This window comes from Lepisosteus oculatus, chromosome 14, assembly GCF_040954835.1.
Source record: "Lepisosteus oculatus isolate fLepOcu1 chromosome 14, fLepOcu1.hap2, whole genome shotgun sequence".
In the NCBI taxonomy this organism is placed as follows: domain Eukaryota; kingdom Metazoa; phylum Chordata; class Actinopteri; order Semionotiformes; family Lepisosteidae; genus Lepisosteus; species Lepisosteus oculatus.
This window is the reverse complement of record NC_090709.1, coordinates 31,990,542-32,017,509: the sequence shown is the minus strand read 5'-3', so window position 1 is coordinate 32,017,509 and position 26,968 is coordinate 31,990,542. Positions and strand designations below refer to the sequence as shown.

Below are 26,968 nucleotides of genomic sequence, written 5' to 3'. Positions count from 1 at the left end.
AGCAGCACATTGCCACAATGTATTATCAATTTTAAATTACAACCATAATACCGACAACATTAATAAACGCATATATTATTGAAATTGAAAACAAATCTAACACAGCATCTTTTCCAGTTATATACCAAAATGCATTGCTGATATTCATTGGTCGCCATTTTGGTTAAATACTGTCATGTTTTTCAACAAAGGAGAAATCTGCAAAAATCTCAGCAATCCTCTTTTCACGAGTAAGTATAAATAATAATCATACTATTTTAATGCATCAGGTCTAACTTAATATTACTTTGATGAAAAATAGTATGTTAATAAGCAATAAATGACACATAAAAATAGTGTGAAGGTGAAGATCACACAAAATCAACTACAAATGTGGGAATTTTAAATTTTTAAGATTATAAATTACATGTAGCACATTAGCAACACTACAGTAATGCTAATATAACAACAGCGTAAGAAAATCCTGACCTTATTCCTTTCAAATGCTGATACAAGATGTGAATGATTTCAGAGTTTCAGAAGCAGGTATTGAGTCTCCTGACAGAGATCAGAGATGAATTGAGGCGTGTGGGAAAGTGTACAGAATTGGTGAACTCGCAATTCCACATCAAAAGGCTGAGCACAATGGAAGAGTTCTGTACACGAGAGCGAGTCCTTGCTGCTGGTATGATACTATATTCTCTCTATGAGAAGATAAGTCCTTGAATCTGGCACCTTAGACCACTCGGCCATCCTGACAAGCTCCGCAAGTTGGTGTGTTGAAAGCACCAGTAGTTCACAAAACTGAGAAATGCTTTGCTGGAGAAGCGCCACGTTGCCTAATGTTGCCTAAATGGATCGCGGAAATCAAATATTCGGATCGATTTAGAGTGTGCTTTACAGCCTTTGTTTAATATTTTAAATTGTTTAAAGTGTGTACTGTGTACTACGTTAAGGACTAGCTATTGCGGTAGAATATGGAGGTCATCTCCAGCTCTGAGCTCAACTGCAACAACAAGTCCTGCTGAACAAAGTCAGAGTTCAGCTGAACGTGTGCTCAGGACTCAGGAGCATTGTTGTGGTTCTAATTAGCACGAACTGCAGGGGCTCTGAATCAGAACATTTTAATTTATCTGTTCAGTAAATTAAAATGCAGGACACTTTAAAATCGGATTATTACTGTGTCTCTGTCCCGTTTGTATATAACCGAATGTTTAAAAGATACCAGTAAGGACACACAACTACTAATGTGATACTCATTGGAAATAGTCCCAAAACAAGCACGTCTGGCAGCTGGTAGACCCCTGTAATAATTATGCAGTGACAGAACACTTTGAAGATATGCAATCTATTTAAATATGAATTTACTAAATTTCAGTTCTCTTTACTCCCCGGCATAACTGAACTCTCACTGTCGCATACTAAAGGCTTTACTAGCTGTGATACTGTTTCTAATAAAGACAGAATGAAACTGTTTTTTATGTGTCTCATGGTGATCCTCTTCTCGATCCAAATGAAATGTTTAATATGATCCCCCAAGAAAAAAAAGGAGTCCATTTCCGCCTGGAATGATTGATGCTCCATCAAACATTTTGTAATATTCCCAGAAGTTTATACAGTAGAATCCTGGTTTGTGGCTTAAATTCAAGGTAAACAAGACTAAGGAAACGAGTTGGAAACTTGATGTCGAACTGGGATTTAAATCATCTGGAACATTTCACTACATTGGGAAGTATGTGCCAGAGAGCAGCTCTTGACATCTGACAAGTTCAGTTGGTAGAGTGGAGGACTGTCGTAGAAACAAGAGGGAATCCTTAGGTCGCTGGTTCGACTCCAGCTTGAAGAAATGTGCTTTTTGTGTATTTCAATCAAACAGTTAAAATAGCCAATCTTTTTCGCTCAGACTTTGATCAAAAGCTCAATAAACGACGAAGCAGAGGCTCTTGTTCCGAATTCAGCTCACGTCTGATTGTCTTGCTTTGGCCAAGATCTGATCTTTGAATTTAGGGACTTCTCTGTCTGATTTGTACAGTAATTCAAAAGTAGATACAAATGTCACGTTTGTATTGTAGACATAAAGGTGTTCTCTGTTTTCAAAGGATAGGTACTTAATTGGCTTTATGATTTGGTTTTGATTTTGTATCGTTGTATTATTAAGTTTGTGCTTTTTGTGTTTTTAACATATTGTGAACTTATTTTTGAAACAAATGCTTACAAAGGCAAACACAGCACACATCTGTTTACAACAGCTGTGAATTGTATATTTGTATTAAGTAGAAGCTACTGCGCACTTCTGGTAGTATAACAGGTTCGATATAAAGTGGCAAAAATATAAAAGGGGAAAATACCCAAAACTGCGTGTAAAGGCCTCGTTGTGACTGTTTTATTGTTAAATACGGCGTACTGTGCACGAAATGTGGCAGAAACACAATCTGATAGTTAAATAATTATTAATTTTAAGTATGAGGCCCCGGATCCAAATATTCAGTTCTGATTTTTTAAAGTGATATCTTCCCTTCCTCTGGTGGAAGTAACACGATGTGAGCAATTGTTTTTTGTTCTTTTTTTTTCACGTTGCGATCCAAAGAACCTCAGACGCACAGTCTTACAATAACCAAACCAGAATGGATTCTGTTGGGAGCCGGACGGAGCTCATTCTTGCTCCCTGTGCTGAAAACAGAATTAGCTCTTACCCGAGCGCCATCTACAGCTGCTGGGTAGTGCTCTGCGTCCTGCTGCTCCAGCAATTATTTTGATGAAAGACAGATTGTGCGCATTTAACTTTCTCGCAGCTATAGGTGATGCTGAAGCTGGCAATATGAAGGCACCCGCTGGTACACCTTCTCTAACTTTCACAATCGTGATAAACATTTTTTAAAAAAAAAAGACCTTTGAAAAATTAGATATAGATGTATGTATAAAACTAGATAAAAAACATTAGCTTTATCAGTTTGTACATTAATCGATTTTGAATCAAATTTGAACTTTTTACATTGCATTTTACATTGAAAAAAAGCTTGCATACCTAATCCACCAACAGACTGAGCAATATTTTACATTGCCTTCCAGAGCTTCCAGCATGTGATGGATTTGTATGATACCACTACAGCACTGGTGCAGGTGCAAAATCCACTTTCACAGGACTTTTTCAGTGTCTTCTCTCTCAAATGGACCGAAGCACAGGAGCCAATATTATAGAAAACGACAGGTGTTTAAACAGAGGATGTCCCAATGTCTTGGACAATGCATTTTGATTTTGTATAAAAGCAAATGGTTTATCATTTAAAAGCCAACAACATTCTTTTTCTCCCTGGCGCTAATAAACTACCACACATGCGAGCTGTTGTGTGAAAGAAAATTCATATGTGCATAGGGAGCAAGAATAAAATCCAGAACTGTATTGGTGATATCGATAAACAGGGCTCATGTTCACAATAAAACCTTACTGTATAAAACGTTAAAATCCATAAATATATTTTTTTAATTATGCAAAGTGTCTGTTAAACCATTCATGAACGATTTTTAGAGAAAAAAACACACCATTATTTGAGAAAATATATTTACTATATGTGCATTTAACTTACTTTTTAACAATTTCAATTTCAAGGTCGATGAAAATTGTTGCCCTGCTTTTTTGTCATAAATACATAAGCTTGTTATGTCTTGTGTCAGAAATAAACTACATGAAATTTGCTAAAGCAACAAAAAGTAAGAGTAATGTTATCTCGTGTCTTTAAAATGACTTTAAACACAATTTGTTTTTCTCTGTGGATCTAAGGCTTTGTCATTAAGGTGTGCTGTTTTTTTACATGTTGTAAAAAAGTAGCTAAATCATACGAAACATAAAAACTCTAATTGTAAACAATTGACCATTCATATTCCTGAATGTTAAACCTATGGAGTATTTACATCTTGTCTTCATATTTGTGAATATTACAGAACTCCTTTTCAAAAGCTGTCAGGTATGGATTAGTGCCCAGGTTTCCTGGTGTTCACCCAGGCGGTCCAGGTTTGACTCTTGGTATAGAAGCGCGTTTGTGTTGCCTTCCGGATTTCAAATGAGCAGCTCAGTGCAGAAAAGAGCCCTGTAGATCAGCATGTACATTTGCCTGGACAGTAGATTTTTCAGAAAGTATAATTGGATTATAGCACGTGCCCCTGACGATGTTATTAATACGTCATATGTGCTCTTTCTTGTATTATGTGTATTTTTGTTGTTCAAATTAAAAAAAATATTAAAAAAAACTTTCAGGATGCATCCTGCTGTATAAATAAAATGACATTAAGAATGCTGTACGCAGAGGTCTGAAGCCTGCTCCACAGAAGAAGTTTATCTGGAGGTGTTAAAGAAGTCGAGATCTCTCCATGAGAGGGGAAGCATCTCAGAAAAAGCAGGTGCAGTCGGTTCCATGGTCATAAGCTATAAGCCACCTGGCTTCCTCTGGGCAAGTAATGAGACAGAGAGAGAGCACAGTGAGTAGTCTTTTTGGAGGCGTGGGTCCGAATCCCACCACTGCCAGATGCTTCTGTGAACCTTTTTCTTCTGACTTGAAAATCGGAATTGTGGAAAATGGAATTGTGTTTTGACAGTCCCTTGAGAACCTAAGCAAAGTTTTTAGAAATACTTTGTCAGCTTGACATCAAGGCAGAAAACAAAAGCTTTACTGCATCCTTTCAAACCAAATGCGCTTTGCCACCTTTAGCGTTATACAAGGAACAACGTCTGCTGAGATCACTTTCCAGTCAGTGCAAATTGTACTGTGTTTTAATATTGGTTGTGCTGGCGTACTGCTTCTGTCTGTGAAACTTGAATGTTCTGCTTCTTCACTCCGAATCATTGGCGAGAGTTGAGCTTGTTAAATCTTTGCACATGGCGCTCCATCAGAAATAAATGGAACATTTTTGGAACAATAATAATAATAAAAATCTTTCAATGCCTTGATTGCATAAGTGTGCAAACCCTTTATAAAGGGGATTGTAACTGTTGAAATTTAACGAGTCACATCCCAGATCATGAAGAAAGGTTATTTGCCTTCCCCAGACATCAATTGTATTGATTCTGATCAGTCCAAATTAATATCAGTTGATCTCATATAAAGAACCAGATTTTGGAGAACAAACGTTCAAACTGCACAGCAGAACCTGATGAGAAATCCATCTGCTGATTGACACCGAAGAACGTCGTTACAAATTTTTCTCCAAGCTGTTTTAAGTGTCCGGCCACCTCTGTCCTTCCTACTTTGCAGTGAGCACAATTATTTCAGTTTCTTCTCTTGTATTTCCTTGCTATTTTACTGTCTCTTTCTTCCATGTGGAGATGGATCCACAGCCCAAACCCTGTGTTTGTGCAGTGTCAGTGGAGGAGTCTTGCCCGTGTTTTCAGGGGTAGAAGCTCGCTGTTGGATTTATGTTGGTTCTTCTGTTACTTTTTCTACTTGATGGAGCTGTATTAACTCAGGCACACCTGCTTCCATGGCAAGTTATTTTATCACTGCTCACAAACCTACATACTGCAGGCACCTCTAATACTGTCACTGCATGTGGGCCACGTGTTCCTGCTGTCAGCCTACTATACCACGTTCATGCACATCTAGAAACATTACTACTCTAGAACAAGAGTGAAAAACGAAACGAAAGCACAACCACTTAAAAAAGCATATTTGTCAAACCCTGAAGTCGACGAGGATGGGACAAGAACCCACCTGTGCAGAGCACAATGGATTAACAGTCCATCACCTGTGCTGCACTGGACTCCCTGTAGATCATCAAAAGCATATTGAGCTCCTAGGTAATGAAATTGCCAGCTAAAAGCCATTTCACATCCTTTCTCAACTTGCTCAGCGAGCAGGCTCAGTGCACACCGAACGAAGATGTGACAGAGTGGTGTGTCCAAGAAGCTGTAAAAGGACAGTACTTCGCAGGTGCATGGCTTAGTTGGTTAAAGTGCTCGTCTAGTAAACAGATCCTGTGTTCCAGTGGTGCCTTTCTTCCTGTTTTCTCACACTGTTTATCGTTATAGCCATCAACATGCTTCTGCAATAAGTTTAATGGAAGTGTTCATTTCATTTTTTGCACAACTTTTTATTCAAGAAACCCACACATTGCGAAAGATAACATTCTCATCTTTCTTATTAGTGCAGAAAAACTACTGCCAGCTGGCAAGAAAACGACAACGATTTTCTTTGTCTCTAGCCAAAAATCTGTGAAAGTAGAAAAAATACGACGTCTTAGTTTCTATGGCACAATCAAGCAGGATGTCCTTCAGTTAAACACATCGTTGGTAGATCAAACGCACCCAGAGACACACTTCAAATTAATCTGATCTAAACATCACCTTCTCTAAATGTGATTGGGTTTCTTTGCACATTCTCAACCATCCTGATATTTGCAGAGATTTTAAACTTTTGGCGCGACTCAAACTACAAAAAGTAAATATTTGAGTACCTAAGTCAATATCACTGGGAATTTTAATATAAACATAAACGAAAATGCTATTCAATACTTTTTAGAATATTTTAGCTGGGGATCTTCAAAAACTGAGTGTAGAAAAGAGCTAAACACCATCAGGAGTGCAGAACATGTGATAAAAGTGTTCTTTAATCAAAAAGTGAGTTTGTCTTTCACTTAGATGTTAATCGAAAGCTCAGTATACAATGAAGCAGAGGGTCATGTTCTGAATTATCGCGTCTTATTGTCTTGCTGTGACCTTTAAAATGTACTGTCGACTCCTCACTCTTCCTAACACAATTAAAGAGCCTCAAGCAAAAGTACCAATTGGGAGTTTAGTTCATTGGTAGAGCACATGCATCGTGTGTACGAGGCTCAGTTTTCAATCGTCAGCGTCTCCACTCTGGAATTCTTTTTAAAGCGATATATCTTTTCTGTGATTTCTTTCGTGTGACTTCCCTCATGTGTGAATTTCAGCGCGACGGGTAAACAGACAAAATGAATGACATTGTATCTAATTGAGAAAAGTTTGACCGGGGCAGTGTTACTAGTCGCAGCTCTGAGATCAATGTGGTTGAGTTGGAGAATGTGACTCGAGGGCCAGGAGCGCTATGGGTAACGCGTCTGATTATGGATCATAATAGTAAAGCAAAACTGAATTATAAAATCATTTTAGGAATTCTGACCGATATCTCAAACAGGCGATTCAATAAGAACGTTGAAATCTTTGAATATCACCTCATTATATATAGTGCTGCTATAGTTTTTACTCGGAGTTAAACTATCGGATTGAAGGAATTCTTACCGCGGGGTTAAATGTATTGTTGTTATTTGGAGAAATCAATGAACTCGTGATTATATGCTTTAAAACACGGCCATATGCACAGAAATAAACGACAGTGCTGATTATTTTCCAGAGACTGAGCACTGATGACCTATCCGAGCGAACTGATAAAGCCCACCCAGAGGATACTCTAGCAGAACGTGGAAGAATGTTCAGCTTTGTAACCAAGGCAACCACAGGAACAACGTAAATAAGCACAATCAATTCCCCATTTAAGTCTTTCGTGTAAGGTATGCTTTGTGAAAGTATGAAGTAAATCCCCTAATCTCTTTTGAACATGGACATTGGAACAAGGAATTTCTGATGAAGCGTATGCGCAAAGATTCAATAAGCTCTACTCCTGCCGATGATTCAGCATGAAGAAGTTAAAGTTTCACAGACAAAAGCAGCACGCCACCACAGCCAATATTAAACATACTTGCAGGCACACCACCATGTGCACTGGCTCATCAGTGATCTCGGCAGACGTTGCTCCCTACGTAAGGCTGAAAGTTCCAAAAAGCATTTCTGTTGAGAAAACAAAACATTTTTTTCTGCCTTGATGTTAAGCTTAGAGAGCCTGTCTTTTAGAAATTCTCTCTCTAAACGCCTTGCGCAGCCTCCAGAGAGACTAAAAATTTATATTTTTTGAGAAATGGGCTCACACAACCGAAGACACTAACGTTTATCTGCGTTAGAGTATATGAATAACAGTTTAACCGAAAAAGTTTGTAATTCTGATTTTGTTAAAATTCAATAAATCGTCTATCAACAGTAAGAAATTATTTTATTTCATAAACTATAAGACAATTAAGAGAGTTTGTAGGTCTTATCCGTTGCTTTTGTTCTTTTAACTCTAACGTTCAGGATCCAAACCCAGGTGCAGACGGTTGTGTTTCTTGAATCTCTTGTAATCATCAAAAGTCGATGTGTAGTCCTTCAGTACTTTCTCGAGTTGTACCATGGATATTTTATACGATCAATACTTGTCATGATCTTTTGCATTTTCCTTTACAAACTGAACAATTTCAAAGTGTGTTTATGTCTGTGCTTCACATCTACAAGAGAGCACTTGGTGGTGGTGGAGGGGAGACCCCATTACCTGTAAAGCACTTTGAGTGGAGTGTCCAGAAAAGCGCTATATAAGTGTAAGCAATTATTATTATTATTATTATTATTATTTGTAACAGTACAGGACACACAGTGAGGAGCTCGTGAAGCTTTCAGTTTAGTGCGGAGTTCAGAAGGAGGATTCGCTCGCTGAATGATCTCTCAAAAAATCCCAGGTGAGATTCAACAGGTGTTTTCTGCAACAGCCACGACAAGTGTGAAGCAATCTCAGGATTTCCTGAATTTGAACTAAATTATTAGTTCAAATAATTTAGGATTTAACAGAACTAAATGAGGTACATTTAAAACAGCAGAGCAACTCTGCAGCACGTCAAGTGTGCCTGCATTTAATTGTGTAAACCTGGCTCTCTCTGAACACGAGCAAAGAGTTCTCACTCAACAGAAGATTGCGATGTGAGACCTGGAATACAAAGCACCTAGAGATGCCAGAGATTGTACCTGGGACCTACTACATGCAAAGTATGCACTCTACCACTGAGCTACATCCCCGATGGCAAAGGTAATGGAACAGACTTAGAGATGTGCAGATGCTCACTGATCACAATCCACCACTCACAAAAAATGCCTGCAGTTTCCCACTTTCGAGTTTCCTCTGAGTAAATTAATGGGAATGAAGAAATAAGGAAGGAAAATTAATCGCATTGAAGCTTCAAGAGACTGGGCAAAAATTAATCTATTATTTTTGTATCCAGTCACACGTGCGACGGTGGTTAATTCCCAGATGAGGGAGAGCTTTTTTTCTACCCCCTTACTCGACTGTCTTTCAATTCTGTTTTATTTGAAAGCTTTTTGCATCTTTTAAGTGCTCTTGATTAAACTATGCATAGACAAACAGCACTACTGATGATTTTCATTGACCGATGCACACTTTTTCTGTACAACTCGAGTGATAAAGCCCTGTCTGCAAATATTGTAGAAGAACATAAAAGGGTGAAACAATGCCCCAACCACAGGAATGGTAACAGGAAGGATCGTGTTCTTATTTGATAAGTCCTTTTGAGATGTCTTGTCAATGCACACAGGCGTTAGAGCTGAATAATTTACTTTTAGTGGTGTTTTTAAACAAAGATGGAACATGCTATTTCTATACCAGGAAGAAAGGAGCAGACTAACTTTAAGAGGCAAAAACGACACCTTATCAAAGCTAATATTAATTAAAATGACATCACAACAAAAGAGTGGAGCCTTGAGTGATTAAAATTAGTTTTCATTGGACGTCTGTGTCTCCATAACTTTGAAGGTGAGTGAGAGGATTGTGATAATTTGCAGATGCTTCTCGGAAGTTTGTTGGTGGTACAGGCGCCTTCCAAATAATTGAGTCGGGTTTGAATCCCAGCCAGTACAAACCCAAATCTTTTGAAGATAATTTGTGGTCCGCTAACACATCTTTTGAAACACTACAACAGGTAACACCCCGTGTGAAACATCATGAACATCTGTTAAACCTCTCTACCTGCCCGTTCCTCACAGAGACATGACGAGGGTCTAAAGAGACATTTTGAGCCGTAGAAACATTTTATCATTCCTCATCATCAGTACTTTTCTGTGCAGTCAGGCCAGTTCCACTTCAACTTCACCCGACAACGGAGGTCGTTTTGAAAACAATGAGAGTAAAGGGACACTGCACGTCTGCAGAACATCACGTCCGAGTTTAAGGACAGCAACATCAGAGATTGGAAGCTAGGGAGTTTCAGGTCTGTGTTTTTATTATAGGTTCAAAAAAGTCTGAATACCTTTGCAAGAAGTATTTCAGAATCCCACTCAAATCCAGTATGAATGCCGCATAGATCCGCATTGTACAATTAGTATACTGTTTGTCCGTTGAATCAAACACGCCTTATGAAGCATTTCTAAAACAGGAGAGATTGTTAGGGAATGCGTCTTCCTGTAAAAATAAAATGACTTGAAGGGCTCTATAAGCAGAGGTGTGAAAGCCTGAGTTTTACATACTCTAACGTAAATAAACGTTAGTGTCTTCCGGTGTGTGAGCCAATTTCTCCAAAAAATATTTGTTAGTCTGTCGGGAGGCTGTGCAAGGTGTTAAGAAATAGAATTTAGAAAAGACAGGCTCCCTAAGCTTAACATCAAGGCAGAAAAAATGCTGTTTTCTCTACAGAAATGCTCTTTAAATTTCAGCACTGTTGCAACTCTCTTCATAAAGGGTGTGCACACGTATACAACCAAGGCATTGAAAGTTTTTTTAATTATTGTTCCAAAAAACGTTCCATTTGTTTTCTTTTTAATGTTGTTGATTAAAAGATTTTATTAAATGTGAAAAAAATCTGACTGTGAAAAGGGTTCAAGTCCCTGTTTGGGCGGTTGTGCTGTTTTTAAGTCTATTGTGAATATCATTCTAAATAGTCTTTTATCTTTCACTCTTCTAGCTGTACTGTGGTTATTTTAAATGACCATTACTTGTATTTACAGTAGTGTATTTAGTGTTTCATTTCTCAAACCGAAAATGTTGAACCACATAATCATCTAAATTAAATCACAGTAGAGTACAGAACACGCAGTGAGGAGCTCACACAGTGAGTGCTCTTGAAAACAACAAGAGGAAAGGCACACTGCACATCTGCAGAACATCACGTCCGAGTTTACAGTGACAGCAGAGGTTGGAAGCGATGTAGTTTTTTAATACTCGTTCGCTGAACGATCTCTCAAGAAACCTCGGTTGAGATTTAACGGGTGTCTAATAATCACGTTCAAAAAGGTGACGATAAGTTTTTTTTAACTAGGTACCCTTAATGGCATCACGGTGTGAGTAGATCTTAAAGTACCTGCAGACAGAGTACCCGTAATGGCAACACAGTGCTTTGAGTTCGGCTTTTCTTATTTCTTCTGCAGAACCAGTGGTATCGGAATATACTGATCCGCATAAGAAGCGCTTTCGGTTTCTGATCATTTTTATTGAGCGCTGTTCTAAACTTTACATTTGCTCGGGCTAGTTTTCCCCATGAAAAAAAAGACATATCGCTAATTACATAATTTCACTTTTTTTCTTATCAACGAGTAGAAAGAACTAAAATATATACTTCATTAAAAGTACCACAGGCAAGATGGCTGGTGGTCTAAGGCGTTGCGTTCGGGTCACAGTTACCCCTGGAGACGTTTGGTAAAATCTTACTTCTAATAAAGAGGTCTTTCTCGTTAGAGTAGAAACTATAGAAGCCTTAAGCGGGAAAAAATCACAACATCTCGCATTTCACGTGTTTAATGTTAACTGTCTCAGTGGTTGCCTCGGTGATTGATGGCTCTTCTCCCTCGCAGGGTGACGGCAAACTTCTTCAGAGAGGGAGTCTCCCACGCACGGCTTTTCTTCATCAAGAGCTGAGACAACAGAAACAGACTTCAAACTGACATGAATTACTTCTTGAGCGTTTATGACTGTCTTTAAAAGCTGAGAGCAGGTGAAAAAGTCTTTGAAAATGAGGCAATGACTGCTGACAGTAAACAGAGCTGACGCTCAGCTGCAGACAAGCGCTCCTCGTTAGTATAGTGCCGAGTACCCCCGCTTGTTGTGCGGGAGACCGGGGTACGTTTCTGTGACAGGGCGCTGGTTTAATTTTTGAACAACCTGACTTCACTTAAAAAGTATACTACGTTTCGGACTAGTTAGTGCGGTAGAATATGGAGATCATCTCCAGCTTTGAGCTCAACTGCAACAAGAAGTCATGCTAAATGTAGTATAGTGAGTAGACATCGCGAGACAACAGAACGAGAGAGTAGAAAGCGGGAATATTGGTGTAAGGGCGTGATCTGTGTAGTTAACAAAATAGTTAAAATAATATAAAAACGTCTCTTAATTTAGATACACAACATTTATGGCGACGAGAGATGAGTGCTTGACGGACTCAAAGCAAGCAGAACACTGCAGATTTTAGTTCTCTTGCTGGTAGAAACGAACTTCTGAATTTTCAGACTTTTCGTTTAGTTTGCGCCATGGAAGATATGGCAGCCGCGCCGAGAAGCTTTGGTTATGCCCAGCTTTTTCCACCGCTTCTACTGAACCTCGGAGCTCCGGATTTGTATACGGAATACAAGATATGGATGGAGTCGTACAGATTGTTTTAAATAGCCAGTGGATCTTCAGAAGCTCAGGATGGCGTGAGACGTGCTACATTACTGCACTGTATCGGGGCTCCCGTGCAGCGGATTTTCGCCAACCTCCCTGGAGAAAAAGGTACATATGAACAGACTGTAGCTGCCTTAGACGCTTACTTTACACCGCGGAGAAATGTGGTTTTGGGACGGCATAAATTTACAGATGCAGCCATTCAAAGTGTGCGGTACAGACACGTACCGCAGGTAAGATGACACGGGGTACCGCGGTGCGTGATTGGTTGACTGACAGGGGCACTCGTGGTCCGTTGGTCTGTCGTAGAAAGACTTACTGTAAACGTCTTTACTGTGCCCGTTGTAGATATTGAATTTTACCACTGAAGGGAAATCTTAGTAGCTGAGCATAAAAAGAATAGGAGCATACTGTAACGCGTGTGAAGGCCATAAACGATATTAATTTTGGAACGTAAACATACAGTATATGGCTGGTCTTGGTACTTTAAAGAAAAAAATACACACCAGTATTCCATTTCTCCCTAAACATTGTAAGCTTCGAAGTCTTTAACTAATGTGATACCGGAGTCAACAAGCATACTTTTAGAATTTGATTAAAAGGGAATATAATATGGAATCGCGTATCTAAAGAATTTAATAACGGTATGATTATATCCGTGTACTGCGGCAGGACTGTGTAAGGCTGTTTCGCCTACCTGATCATGCGAGCTGTCTTGTAGCCTACTGGTCTAGGTGCGTGACTACCAACTGGCTGGTTGTGTGTTCGAATCCAGCTGGTGTTGGACTTTTCATTTTTATTTATTTATTTTTTAATCGCGTAACATAAACATATTACCGTATGCAAACTGTACTGTATACAGTATGTATATGTATATTTGATGTCTTAACTGTGCCCGTTTAATTGAATTAAAAAAAATTATTTAACACGAACATTAAGCTGTTTACATCTTCCGCCTGAGAACAGTCACCCGTTGCTACCCAACGCAGAATGGTGATTGGCTGACACCATCTGACACCCCTCTGATTGGAGAAAAGACGTGCTGGCGTGCTATACACACTACCAGGAAGAGGATTTCTTTCTATTCAAAACGTGTATTTTAAAAGTTTAAGAAGTAAAAACCTTACAGCGTACACAGATTTCTAAACTGATCAGGATCGTTATCTTTGTCTTATGCATAATAATGTTCACCGCTCTGTCCAGCAAATTAATAATAAACTTTATTTTATATAGCGTTTTAAACGAATAAGTAATTAGATTGCTCATAAACCTAATCACTTGCTTTTTCTTTTTATTTAGGCTCAGATTTCAACTATAGATCGTATTATTAATAACCATAATAACAACCAACCAACAAAAACAACCATATAAACATAATGGTGGTGCTGGACCTTCCAGTTTTATTTATTTATTTTTTAATCGCGTAACATAAACATATTACCGTATGCAAACTGTACTGTATACAATATGTATATTTAATGTCTTAACTGTGCCCGTTTAAGTATTGAATATTCATATCTAATTTTACCACTGAAGGGAAATCTTAACATAAACATACAGTATATGGCTGGTCTCGGTACTTTAAAGAAAAAAATACACACCGGTATTCCATTTCTCCCTAAACATTGTAAGCTTCGAAGTCTTTAACTAACGTGATACCGGAGTCAACAAGCATACTTTTAGAATTTGATTAAAAGGGAATATAATATGGAATCGCGTATCTCAAGAAATTAATAACGATATAATTATATTCATGTTGCAAAAGAACTGCAACAGACATAAAAACTCCCTTGCATGGTTTCATTACGACCAGAATCGGTCTTGAGATATTTTTAACTTGATTTACAGTATTTGAGAGGTATGTCTTAACACCGATACTACAGTGCTTAAGTACTGCTCACGTATATGTTTCTAGGTTTATATTATGCATTTCATACGGTCAAATTACTTTTGAGCAATAAGAAGCGAGAAACGGTATGCGTTTTACTTTCGTTTTGTGCTGGGACCCGTGGATTGATTAGAGATATCAAGTACATACAAGTCATTTTTTAAATGTTGTAGTTCGTCTTGAAAAAATGTTACAAGTACATCATCTATCAACAATTACACAGGTTCTGTTTCCATATTGCGGATTTTGGTTACGTAATATTATTTTCTAGATTTCACGTTGTGAATATGATGGAATGTCTGATGGGATGTTTCTAAAAATCCATCCTCTGTAAAACGTCTTCTCTAGTTGTCCTGCATATGTATTCGCTAATGAAGCTGTGTGTTCTGAGCCTAGATCTCTACATTTCTGTATGAACCAGCTTAGAGGGCTAAAGACAGCTTGTGTTTAAATTGAGTGTAAGGCAATTTATGCTTCTAAAGTCATGGTCAGCATTTATCTTTGTACTGTGTTGTAAACTTGTTCTGTGCCAAGTCACATTATTTTATAGCGTTTTTAAAGCGTTATCAAATACGGTGTTACTGTAGTTTACTGAGTCCCATGTCACATGGTCTGTGATTGAAACCTGTAAAACCGGTTTAATTCATCACAGCCAGCACTCTTCAGGTGTGAGGGTCTTCTGCTCAGAATGAAACGCTAAAATGTTTGTGTATATTCTAATGGTAGTGGGGGCGGGGTGTGTGGGAACAGGTTTGGTTGAAACATTTTCTCTGAAAGCATTTTCTTCTTGTAACCGATCTTGTTACAGCATGTTACAGTTTACTATTATTAACCATATTAATTTTAAGTGCTTAATGTAAAATCTTGTAAAAATATATTTTCATTGTTCAAATATACATTAAGTCTGACTATCATATAATAAGTTAAATACAAAACTAAAGAAAAAATAGGGTTAAATATAATTCAAAATATTTTGCTAACAATAACAAAAATTTACTGTTGCACACACACACACAATAGAAGCAGGAACCGCTGTCAGAAGGGAAGATATGTTCAAAATATCGCAAATATCGATCATGTTGAGATATTTTGAAATATAAAAGTCAATTGATTGTCCATAATATCGCTTACTTATTTTTTCGAAGAAATGTTTGTTAAAATAAAAGTCCAGCACCAGCTGGATTCGAACACACAACCTGCCAGTTGGTAGTCACTCACCTAGACCAGTAGGCTACAAGACAGCGCGCAATGTCTGTAAACACAATGATCAGGCAGGCGAAACAGCCCTACACAGCCCTGTTGCAGTACACGGATATAATCATACCATTATTAAATTCTTTAGATACGCAATTCCATATTATATTCCCTTTTAATCAAATTCTAAAAGTATGCTTGTTGACTCCGGTATCACGTTAGTTAAAGACTTCGAAGCTTACAATGTTTAGGGAGAAATGGAATACCGGAGTGTATTTTTCCTTGTGATATTTTAAGCTCTAGTTGAATGATAGGTGTCGCATTTTAAATCATTTTCGTAGCTAGAAATTATGAAACGCCCTGTTAAAAGCAAGGAAGTTTTTATGCCCGTTGAAGTAAAACAAAATGCCTGACAAAGTATGGCTTGGACAGATTCCAAGTGCTTGTACAAATGTGCTAAAGAAATTATACTTTGAGTATACAGCTTGTCCAAAGTCATCCATTATTAATACTATTAGTAATATCTTCAGTAAAGGCTTTGATGCATAAATATTTCTGATAAAGGTAGGTTGTGTACTTCTGTCCAACTGAGCAATCTTGCTTTCATAATATATACCAACATTTTAATGACTGATGATTAACATGCTGTAATACACAGTTCAAAATTAAAGGCTCAAATGCTGTACATGAGAGGTTAAGCTCCCCCTGGCGGTTTTACAAGGCTTCTGCCTTAAATGCTGCTGCTGTGATGTTATGCCGCCTTTCACCTGTAGATGGCTCTTTACAGTAATTTTTAAAAGTACTAATCGGGATGGATTACTGTATTTATCCTCAGCAAAGGGGAATATGTAAGTAGTGAATATCCAAATAGAATTTTTGTGTGAAACACATTTCAGAAAATTGTAAACCAATTTTCAAAACTCACAATAACACAAACACAATAAGTAAATAAGACAAAGGCAAAACATAAGTTCACAGGCACTTTCTGCATATTTACCACGACCTTACCTTCTGATCATAAAAAGTCTTAAAATCTTGCATTTTACAAGAAATTTTAATATAAATGGGACATTTAGAACATGGCATATGAGAATATATGGTTAACCGAGGATGAGCAACGGGTGATGGCACTTTCTGCTTCTTGCTATAAACCTACCCCCTGGTTATAAAAATATCTAAAAAGTCTGACATTGAGGTGTGAGAGACAATTGAACAGAATTCAAAATTCTGAACTTTAGGAAATTTTACTGTGCCATTTTTTTTAAATATGACCCTGTGAACATGGCATGTCCCTCCTTCCTCATTACCAAAACATCTCAATGTTCCGACACTATGTACATTACAACACTTCACTGTTGCATTTCAGTTGTGACATTGTGAACATGGCATGTTAAAGTATATAGAAAATCTAGATCAGTACAGGCTAAATGCAATTCATAGTGATTTATCATTTTCTTACTTTCTAAATAAAAAAAAAAATTCAGTGATTATGACACTTCGGTATGACATAAAATATGCTTCAATGACAGAATAAATAACCATGGAAAAAATACCCACAGTGGACATTCATATTTGTGATTATAGGAATGTTAAATATCAGGCGAGTAGCTGCGTCAGCATGCGTAGGCTGCAACGGAACAAGTAAAAGGTTATTCCATGCTGAAAAGAGAAGAAAGGAAACAACGTGTTGGCCGTGGAGCCTTCTTCAGGTGTTAGAAAGACAGGGCAGTATGCAAAGATACATTTCTTTTTAGCTTTGCTGACTACAGTTTATCTTTGATGACAACATCAAAGACATTAAGGAATTCTTACAGCTAACAGCTCCACATCAACTTCCTTTTATAACTAACCTCATCAGATCTCTCAACTCCCAACTCTTCCAGTTTCTCACTTCAGAGAAGGATAAAAAACTCAATCATCCTCTACAGAGAAAAACCATCAACACCTCCACCAATCCTAACCTTGTTGTTACTGTACCCTCTGGCCTTTCCCTTTCACCCCTTTGCATCCTCAGCTAACATTTTAATATTACAACACAATTACAATAGATTGTACAGTATTTACAGTTTAAAATTAAGGTAAATGTCAAAATATTAAAATCCAACTGCACAGTGCTAACAAAACAATGCTTGTCAAGTTCTCAAACAAATCTGCATTGTATTTTTAAAATATTTCAGCAGAGGATGTGACGGGAGTATAAATGACGATTCAACGATCATTTTTCTTGGGTGAATATGGTTTTCTGGGGAGTTGCGATGTTGGGCATTATTGGACATTTTTGACACGTGTTGAACAGTCGCATTTCCTACAAATATTAAAATAGCTATGGTTTAGCTCAAAAATCCAATCGACCTATGCGAAAACAATGTTTACATCACAAAAGAAACCCATCCCTTGTTGGACTTGAACCACCAACCTTTTGGATAACAACCAAATGCACTAACCGATCGGGCCACAGACACTGACTGGTGGAGAATTTTCTCGAATCCCCCCCAAAAAAAAAAAAATCTCTTACCGTTCTTTTTGCCGGCCGGTAATATTTCTTCTGCACTGATAACCAAGAACTGAATTTCATGTTCCGCAAGCTGTGTGAATTTAATCAAAAACAAGTTTTCCAGAAAGGAAATGAACACATGCATTTAACGAAATCAAGCCCTTTGTGAGTGCCCAAAATGGTACGTTCTGTACTACAAGATAGGAAGAAATACACAGCTGGGATTCAAACCGCAGTTCTTTTGTTTAATAAAGAGGGACTTTAACCAACTTGTTAGGAATCCCTGGTGAGAAGATACACGGATCCTGTGCAGACGCAGGCACGGGTGATAGATGAGGCAGGTGAACAAACCAGAACGAGAGGCAAGGTCGTAGTCAAAAGGCGAAAGGCAAGTCGTAATCCAGGAAGTTCACCGGTAGCAGACAGTCCGAGTCGAGAGGCGAGGTGCAAAGTCGAAAAGGCAGAAGGGGAATCCAAAATCCAGAATAAACGAGGTACGGGGGAAAAACGCCAGGTAGAGCTCTCAAGGAGTAGACTCAATACTAGCAGTGGGAAGCAGGTGAAGATGGTTTAAATAGCAGTGCGCACCGCAATGAGTGTGCGCAGGTGGTTTAACTCGTGCGGCGGCGTTTGTTAATCACCCGCTGCTGGGTCTGATTAGCTCGCTTACGCTTTGGTCTTGACTGCCTGGTGGTCGTGACACAACTAAGCTACGGTGACATGACATCCAACCCCTTTTACAGCCACTTGGACACATCGCTCTGAGACATCTGCATTCAGAAAGCGCTGAACCTGCTCTCAGAGCAAATGGCCTCTTTTACATACAGTAGCAGCCCCGACAACGAGAAACTAAGAGAATTGGCTTTTATCTGGCATTTTTCATGTCCAATGCGTTTGACATCTCCCAAGGGCTACAGAGTTCTTTTGCAACACTATTTCTTCTTCTTTTTTATTTCTGTACGCTTTGATAAAAAATGAGAAATCGTGCAAGGGAAAAATGTCTTTTTTTCATAGAGAAAACGTGGACCGGGAAATGTTGTGTTGAGAAGAAGTGATTTAACATGATACGTGACCTGATTTATAGGAGCAAATGCTCCCCCAGCAAGGTCTGGAGAAGTTGAAGAGTCTGGTGGATGTGATAAATATACGGTGTTGTGGAAGAAAACAGTCTTTCTTTGAATTCTCAATCAATTGGAATTTCAGTGCGAAACATAAACCCTTTGTCTGATTTAAAGAGATTATATTTTAAAACTCATAAAAAATCAGAAAACACATGTTTCTCACTTTGAAATTTTAGACAGGGCGTTATATTACTAGTAGCGACGCTGAGCACACTATGGGGGAATTCAGGTTATGTGAAATACCAGCAGTTTAATAAATAACACATCTGATTTTAGATGATAAGATTGTAGGTTCGACTTCAACCTTGCTTGTGTAAATTTTATTCAAGCTCCTCAGTAATAGATGTCTATTATGTAATGAACCGCACCTGAAAGCAAACATTGGGTCTGTTTCCTCTGTTTTCCAGCATGAAATAGCAAATCGTTACAAAAAGTACCTGCTAATGTCCAATAGCGTTTTTTTTTCAAATTACATTTTCAGGCTTCAGACACTTTTTAATAAAACAAAAGTGTCCAGAAACTCCCTAACTTTCAGGTTTGCTTGAACCTGTATTAAAAGAAGTTATTTGAAACTTCCGGGATTCCATTCTCTGATGTAGCTGTCTCTAAAGACGGATGTGATGTTTCGCAGATGTGAACTGTGCCTTCTCTCTTGTGTTCAAGGGTATTCGCTGAGTGAGATCCTAACTGTATGTCCAGTAGGGCTCTATTTTGTTTAGATTATCTATGTGGTGTACAGATAGAACTCAACTACATGGTGTGAATTCCGTGTTCAGGACGAGCAGAACCTGAAAAACTAAAAGCAGACCTCGACATAATTTGAACACACAGCCTTCTGATGTGGAGTCAGGCATGCTACATTTGCGCCACAAGGTCACAGCTATAACCACAGAAACCAAAATAGTTAGAAATATGGAACACAACTGTTGTTCCCCAAGAAGGAAAGCTGTTTTGTACTGACGTCACTCCTGTTTATGTAACCCAGATTGTGAAGACGACTCTGCCCTATCAAAGACAAATGTTAAACAAAAGTTGGAAAGCACACTCTGAACCCATCTGTATATTTGATTCCCGCGATCCTTTCAAAGCTGCTCAGTACTTTGCAAGCAAATCAAATCATTTCAGGGAAGAAACTCAGTTTAATGAACTACTTTCGTATTTTCACTCGTTGATTTTGATCTTTGTATTCTCTTTCCATTCTCAGCAATAATATTTCAAAATTACAGTTCAGATTTATTGGAAAACTTCACAAGCATTATGAGATTAGGACTGTACAATTGTTTTTTAATATCTTGGTATATTTACCTTCATTTTAATATAGATATAACCATAAATGTTGTTAAGCATATTGTACTTTTGTTGTACTTTTTAAAACATTTTAGCTGAGGACACACGGCGACTATTATACCTTGTGATACATGCAAGACATCTGTAAACGAAGATGTAATTACAATAAAATTGGCAATTAACAGAAAACCACAATTTGTATAATATTATTCCTCAATATCAATGATCAAAATGTATAAATTGATTGCTTCCTTAGTATTGCCAGGATCTATATTTAGCGTTCGGTAGCGATAACACTGCTGATATTGATTGAGTAAAAATCTATGATGTAGTGACAGCTTTATCTGAAGCGAGAAATCCTAGAACACCGCTTATGAAGTGTTAGGATTAATACCAAGAAATACCTTTTGTTTTCCCACCCAAAATGCTACTATTGCATTACACATTATGCAAACATTACCAGTTTTAGTAGCTTCTGGGCACGATTTTCCAAAACTGAAACTAAATACAAATGATTTAAGATGAACCATGTCCAAAAATTGTAAATGAGGACTAATACAATATCAAATGAAATTACTACAGAAGAAAAGGTTTAACTGAAATATGAATAAGACTATGCAAGCCTACAAAATAGAATAATTCAATTTATATAACTTATTTTTTTCTTATTTGAGAAATGGGCTCACACACCGGAAGACACTAACGTTTCTCTTCGTTAGAATATGTGAATAACAGTTTAACCCCAAATTTCTGTAATTGTGATTCTGTTAAAATTAAAAAAAGCATCTATCAATAGTAAGAAATTATCAAGAAAGTAAGAAATTGTGTTATTTCATAAACTGTAAGACATGAAGACATTTACAGGTTATATCCTTTGCTTTGTCTTTTAACACAAGCGTTCAGGATCCAAGCCCATATTCGGACGGTTGTGTTTCTCTTGTAATCATCAAATGGCATTGTTTTGTCCGTCAGTTCTTTCTCGAGTTGTACCATGGATATTTTATTCCATCAATACTTTTCATGCTCTTTTGCATTTTCCTTCACATACGGAAAAAAACTCAAGGCGTTCTTGTCACTGTGCTACACAGTACAGGACACGCAGTGAGGAATTCGCGCAGCTTTCAGCTCAGTGCGGAATCCAGAGGGAGGACTCGCTCGGTGAATGATCTCTCAGGAAATCCCGGGTGAGGTTTTTCTGCAACAGCCACGACAAGTGTGAAGACGTTCTCTGGATTTCCTGAATGTGACTTTAAATTAGTTCACATTCTTTGGTAGTTAACAGAACTAAATGCTTTGGAGGTACATCTAAAACTGCAGAGAACACTGTATCACTTTTGAGTTTAATTGTGTAAACCTGGCTCTCTATGAACACGAGCAAAGAGTTCTCACTCGACAGAAGACTGCGATGTGAGCACAGTAACATAAAGCACTTGAAGATGCTAGGGATTGAACCTGGGACCTCATACATGTAAGACAAGCACTCTACCACTAAGCTACACCCCCGACATAGAGAACTTTCGAAGATGTGCAGGTGCTCACAGACCACAATCCATCTTTTGCATCTTTTAAGTGCTCTTGATTAAACTATGCATAGAAAAACAGCAGTACTGATGATTTTCATGGACTGATGCACACTTGTTCTGTACAACTCCAGTGATAAAACCTTGTCTGTAAATATTGTAGAACGTAAAAGGGTGAAACAACGCTCCAACCACAGGAATGGTAACAGAAAGGATCATTTTCTTATTTAATACCTCCTTTTGAGATGCCTTGTCAACGCACACAGACGTTAGAGCTGAACAAATATTTTGTCCACAAGACGGCAGTGCGATATTAAAATTCCTGTCTTCTTGATGGATTCAGACTGGTAGCCAGAGGACGCCGGGACAACGCCCATTGGACAACTGCTGGAACAGAGGCTGCAACAGAGCTTGTCAGCTGGTTTGGTGTTCGTGCCGGGAGATTCCAAATCCATACACAGTGGATAAGTAAACCCCATGTTCTACATTGTGTCTCGAGAATTCAATTGTACCTCAAAAAAAGTTGTTATCAATTTAATTCATGAGTAATGTATTTACTTCCGAGTTTAGAGTAACAGTGGGTAATAACACTGATTAGCGATTTGGTAACCGAACGATATATATTGACATATATTCTCTGTTGTGTATCTCTTTGTGTTGGCATCTCTTCGAGATTATATACCTTGTATATTGATAACCCTCACAGTAAGGTCTGCCGCTCGTATCCAGGCAGACTAGTATATGTTTGGTGCACAATTTATATGAATAAATGTATCTCGTGTATTGAACCCGTGTGTGTGCGTTGTTAGTTGTTCTGACGATTGATTTTCTAAAAGCCACAACGAACAACCTCGTGATTACTGCTACAATTAATAATTGTCTCAGTAAACCCATCAAACCTCTACAACCACGATACACCACCATAAACTATATTAATTTAGGAACATAAACATATAGTGTAAACTGTATATGCCTGGTATTGGTAGTTTAAAGAAAAAATACACACCAGTATTCCACTTTCTTCCTAAACATTTTAAGCATCAAAGTCTTACATGTAGTAAGATTTTACCAGGTTTCGGAAACGTTTTTACATGCTCCTTCTGACCATCTTAACTTTATATACTTTGTGAAAAGTCATAAGATATTCACATTTTCTGTGAATGTGCTCGTTATCGGAGTAAACAAAAGCATACTTTTAGAATTTGATTAATAGGGAATATAATATGGAATCACGTACCTAAAGAAATTAATAACGATATAATTATTTTTATGTACTGTAGCTCAAATAGTAGTATAATACACTTTCTATGGATACATGTGCTTCTACGCAATGCAGAAGCACATCCACAAGTAACATTACCTAGCTAAGAGAGGACATTGGCTAGCCATTATGATAAATACAGTGGAAAAAAGCAATTGGGAAAATAAGACCTGCTGATCTGTTATACATACCAGGAAGAGAACAGAATATGATTTTTTTCTGTTCGAAACGTGTGTTGTCTTTATGAAATTCATGTATTTTAAACGTTTAATTAAGAAGAAAAAAACTTACAGAAAGATACTAAGCTGATCACGAGATAGAAAGATCACCCGTTTTTCGCGCATAAAAAGTGGCTATTAACTGGGTGAACTGTTATTAACTGGAGTCAACTGGGTGAAAACACATAATATGAACATGAAACAAAACAAAAAATAAAAATAAGATACAATCTACAGACATTAAAACCGGTGTCATGGAAATATAACTATCAAGGAAGCCACAAGAGAGAGTTCTCACCTGAGTAAGGTCTTTATTTCAATATTGGGAGCAACCAGAGACTCAATTTGTTACAAGCAGTACAGGGTTTTCATAAGACGTTGCTCTGTAAAAAAGCTCAGCGCTTTGTCCATTCTAAAACTTCCACTTTCCCTAAGAGAAAACAGATTACATCAAAAAGCGAAAGAAGAAGCACTAGATATGTTATTCAAAGCTTATCAGTTACTTTCAGCTAATTCTAACGACCCAGACAGCATATATTGTTTTGGTACATTGTCTTCTAAAGTAACCTAAACAGTGTACTTTGTTGACGCACTGTTTTCTAAAATTCTGCACGTACTGTAGCACAGCAATTACATCCTTGAAATATATTATCTAAAAGCCCCAATATATTTCTTTGCAAAGCTCTCTACATTTTAAGAATCAATTTACTTATTAGATTTAAACTTAAAGACTTGTTCGGTTGGCGTTCAAGAGTCGCGTTTTTCAGAATTGTATTGAGATCGATTTCCACAGAGCTCAGATGTCAAAGCACAGCAGCAGCTCTCCACAGCGATCCTCTATAGCGCCCTTTCTCCCGCAGCTCCGTCCTCATTGGAAGGAAGCAAGAGTGAAAGGCTGAAGTGAAATAGAGCGGGGACGAAGGCAGTGAAGAGAGAGAACGTGGGAAGAAGAGAAAAACGCAAGGGAAAAAAAGCAGCGTCGTAAAAGAGGTGACGGAGCTGTCCTCTCAATAAGAAGGGTGCCAGCGAGCCTTGCTCTCGCTTACGGCCACACCCCCTTGAGCACGCCTGATCTCGTCTGATCTCGGAAGCTAAACAGGGATGGGCCTGGTTAGTACTTGAATGGGAGACCGCCTGGGAATACCAGGTGCTGTAAGCTTTTAAGCGCAGGAGGCGCCCTATCCCCGCTCGCTCGCTCATTCCCCTGTTCACACGTGCAGTGCGGCTTGTCCGTCTGTTTATTTGTCAGCTTTGGCGAGACGCGGGTGCTTGTGTATTAGCGTGAGCGTTTTTTATTCTGATCAGGAACAGTTTTACAAGTCCGCAAAGGATCGAGGAAAGGTTTATCGCCAGCTGAAAAGAGACACAGCGCTTCGGCTGTGGAGACTTGTTCGGCTGGCTTTCGGAGAGTCGCGTTTTTCAGAATTGTATTGAGATCGTTTTCCACAGAGCTCAGATGTCAAAGCACAGCAGCAGCTCTCCACAGCGATCCTCTATAGCGCCCTTTCTCCCGCAGCTCCGTCCTCATTGGAAGGAAGCAAGAGTGAAAGGCTGAAGTGAAATAGAGCGGGGACGAAGGCAGTGAAGAGAGAGAACGTGGGAAGAAGAAAAAAACGCAAGGGAAAAAAAGCAGCGTCGTAAAAGAGGTGACGGAGCTGTCCTCTCAATAAGAAGGGTGCCAGCGAGCCTTGCTCTTGCTTATGGCCACACCCCTTTGAGCACGCCTGATCTCGTCTGATCTCGGAAGCTAAACAGGGATGGGCCTGGTTAGTACTTGGATGGGAGACCGCCTGGGAATACCAGGTGCTGTAAACTTTTAAGCGCAGGAGGCGCCCTATCCCCGCTCGCTCGCTCATTCCCCTGTTCACACGTGCAGTGCGGCTTGTCCGTCTGTTTATTTGTCAGCTTTGGCGAGACACGGGTGCTTGTGTATTAGCGTGAGCTTTTTTTATTCTGATCATGAACAGTTTAACAAGTCCGCAAAGGATCGAGGAAAGGTTTATCGCCAGCTGAAAAGAGACACAGCGCTTCGGCTGTGGAGACTTTATTAATAAGGCCCCTCAGTAGTTGAGATCTCTGTTATTCCCATCTAGAAACATGCAATCAGCATGTTATTGCTGAAGCAATAGTCACAACATTATTCCACACCTGAGTGAGATGCGGGTTATGATGACAGTCATGCTTTCTACACCTTATACTGAGCTCAGAAATGGACCAAGCGGACACTCACGAGCAGATCCCTCCGCGTATAAGAAAGGCAACTTGTCTCAGCAAAAATACAAAAAGGCAAAAACCCCACACTTGGAATGCAAACCTACCCTAAAAAGGAAACACGGTTTTAAAACGAACTTGATTTTCCCCTGGAGAAACCTTTTTATAGACACACATCGCATCTATTACACATGTAGAACTAAATATAAAGATAAAACTTAATATAAGAAGTCATGACATATCACACATGACGAAGTCTGGTCCAGAATAAACAGTTTACACTGACCCACCTTTATTTACCCTGGTCACTCACTTCTATTAACTGTTTAACTGGGTAACAAATTAATATTTGTTTCAATTTGGGATCTACACCTGGGAGCCCTGAAATGTTGGCCAGAGGGGAGAAGCTGATATTCAGACGTGAGAATATATTAAAATAAAGGATCTGATGTTGTTTTTCACCTGTCTAATCAAAGCTTGTTCAAAAATTATCTGATTATAGGACACACGAGTTTATAATCATACTCATTCCACTTTTTAACCCCGTATATATGCACAATATGAAACGTATATACACTAAATCTCACGTGTGACTCCCATAATATACATTTCTTTACGAAAATTAGGAACACTTACTACAATTATCAACCCCCCATGACGAGGCAATATTTCATACCTTTGTTTCTTTGTGGGTTCAAAGTTCTGTCCTGTCGTTTCACACGTAATGTTTTGGTAGTTATCTCAATTTTCCTTTGCAATTATCTCCAAGATCATCATCAACTTTTTGTAAAACGCTATGCACAACTGATATTTAAAGAAAGTCCTGTACCAAAACGTCTTCGTAGGGAAAGACAACTTTTTTTCCTTACGTTAGTCGCTACACGGTTACTCAAAAAATCCATTCACCGCCTTTAAAAAAAAAGTTTCGTTTTTTATTGTGGTTCACTGACATTTCTGTCACAATTCTGAGGGACCCCAAATAAAATTCACTTGCCGGTATAAAGACGCCGGCGAGGATAAGACAGGTATCGAGCCACCTGCGTATCTAGCGGACGTTTAAAATAAAAAAAATGGCGTGTAATGTTGCGAAGGGCTACTGTTTTTTTTATAGTTTGTCGATTGTAAGGGACGTGGGCCGCGACAGAAATACTGGACGGGGTGGGAAAAGGTTTATTGATGGTTTATTGTACCGCAACGGTCACAATTGACTCACCAGCAAAGATGGCGCCGAGGCCACATCGGCTCCCTCCCGCCCTGCCTCGCACCGAAGCTCGAGCTGCGGAGCGCGACGCCAAACCGCCAGTCCACGGGCGCGGGCG

At 38.6% G+C, this 26,968-nt stretch overlaps 1 non-coding gene and 2 pseudogenes across 1 annotated transcript; all 3 read left to right on the top strand.

Annotated features, from left to right (window-relative positions):
- LOC138242338 (zinc finger protein 850-like) overlaps nt 1–26,968 on the top strand; it is a 1,462,105-nt pseudogene that overhangs the window by 14,688 nt on the left and 1,420,449 nt on the right.
- On the top strand, nt 24,479–24,597 carry LOC138245399 (5S ribosomal RNA). The gene has a single exon (XR_011194009.1). It is a non-coding gene; the product is annotated as a 5S ribosomal RNA (ribosomal RNA).
- Nucleotides 25,135–25,253, top strand: LOC138217742 (5S ribosomal RNA; annotated as a pseudogene).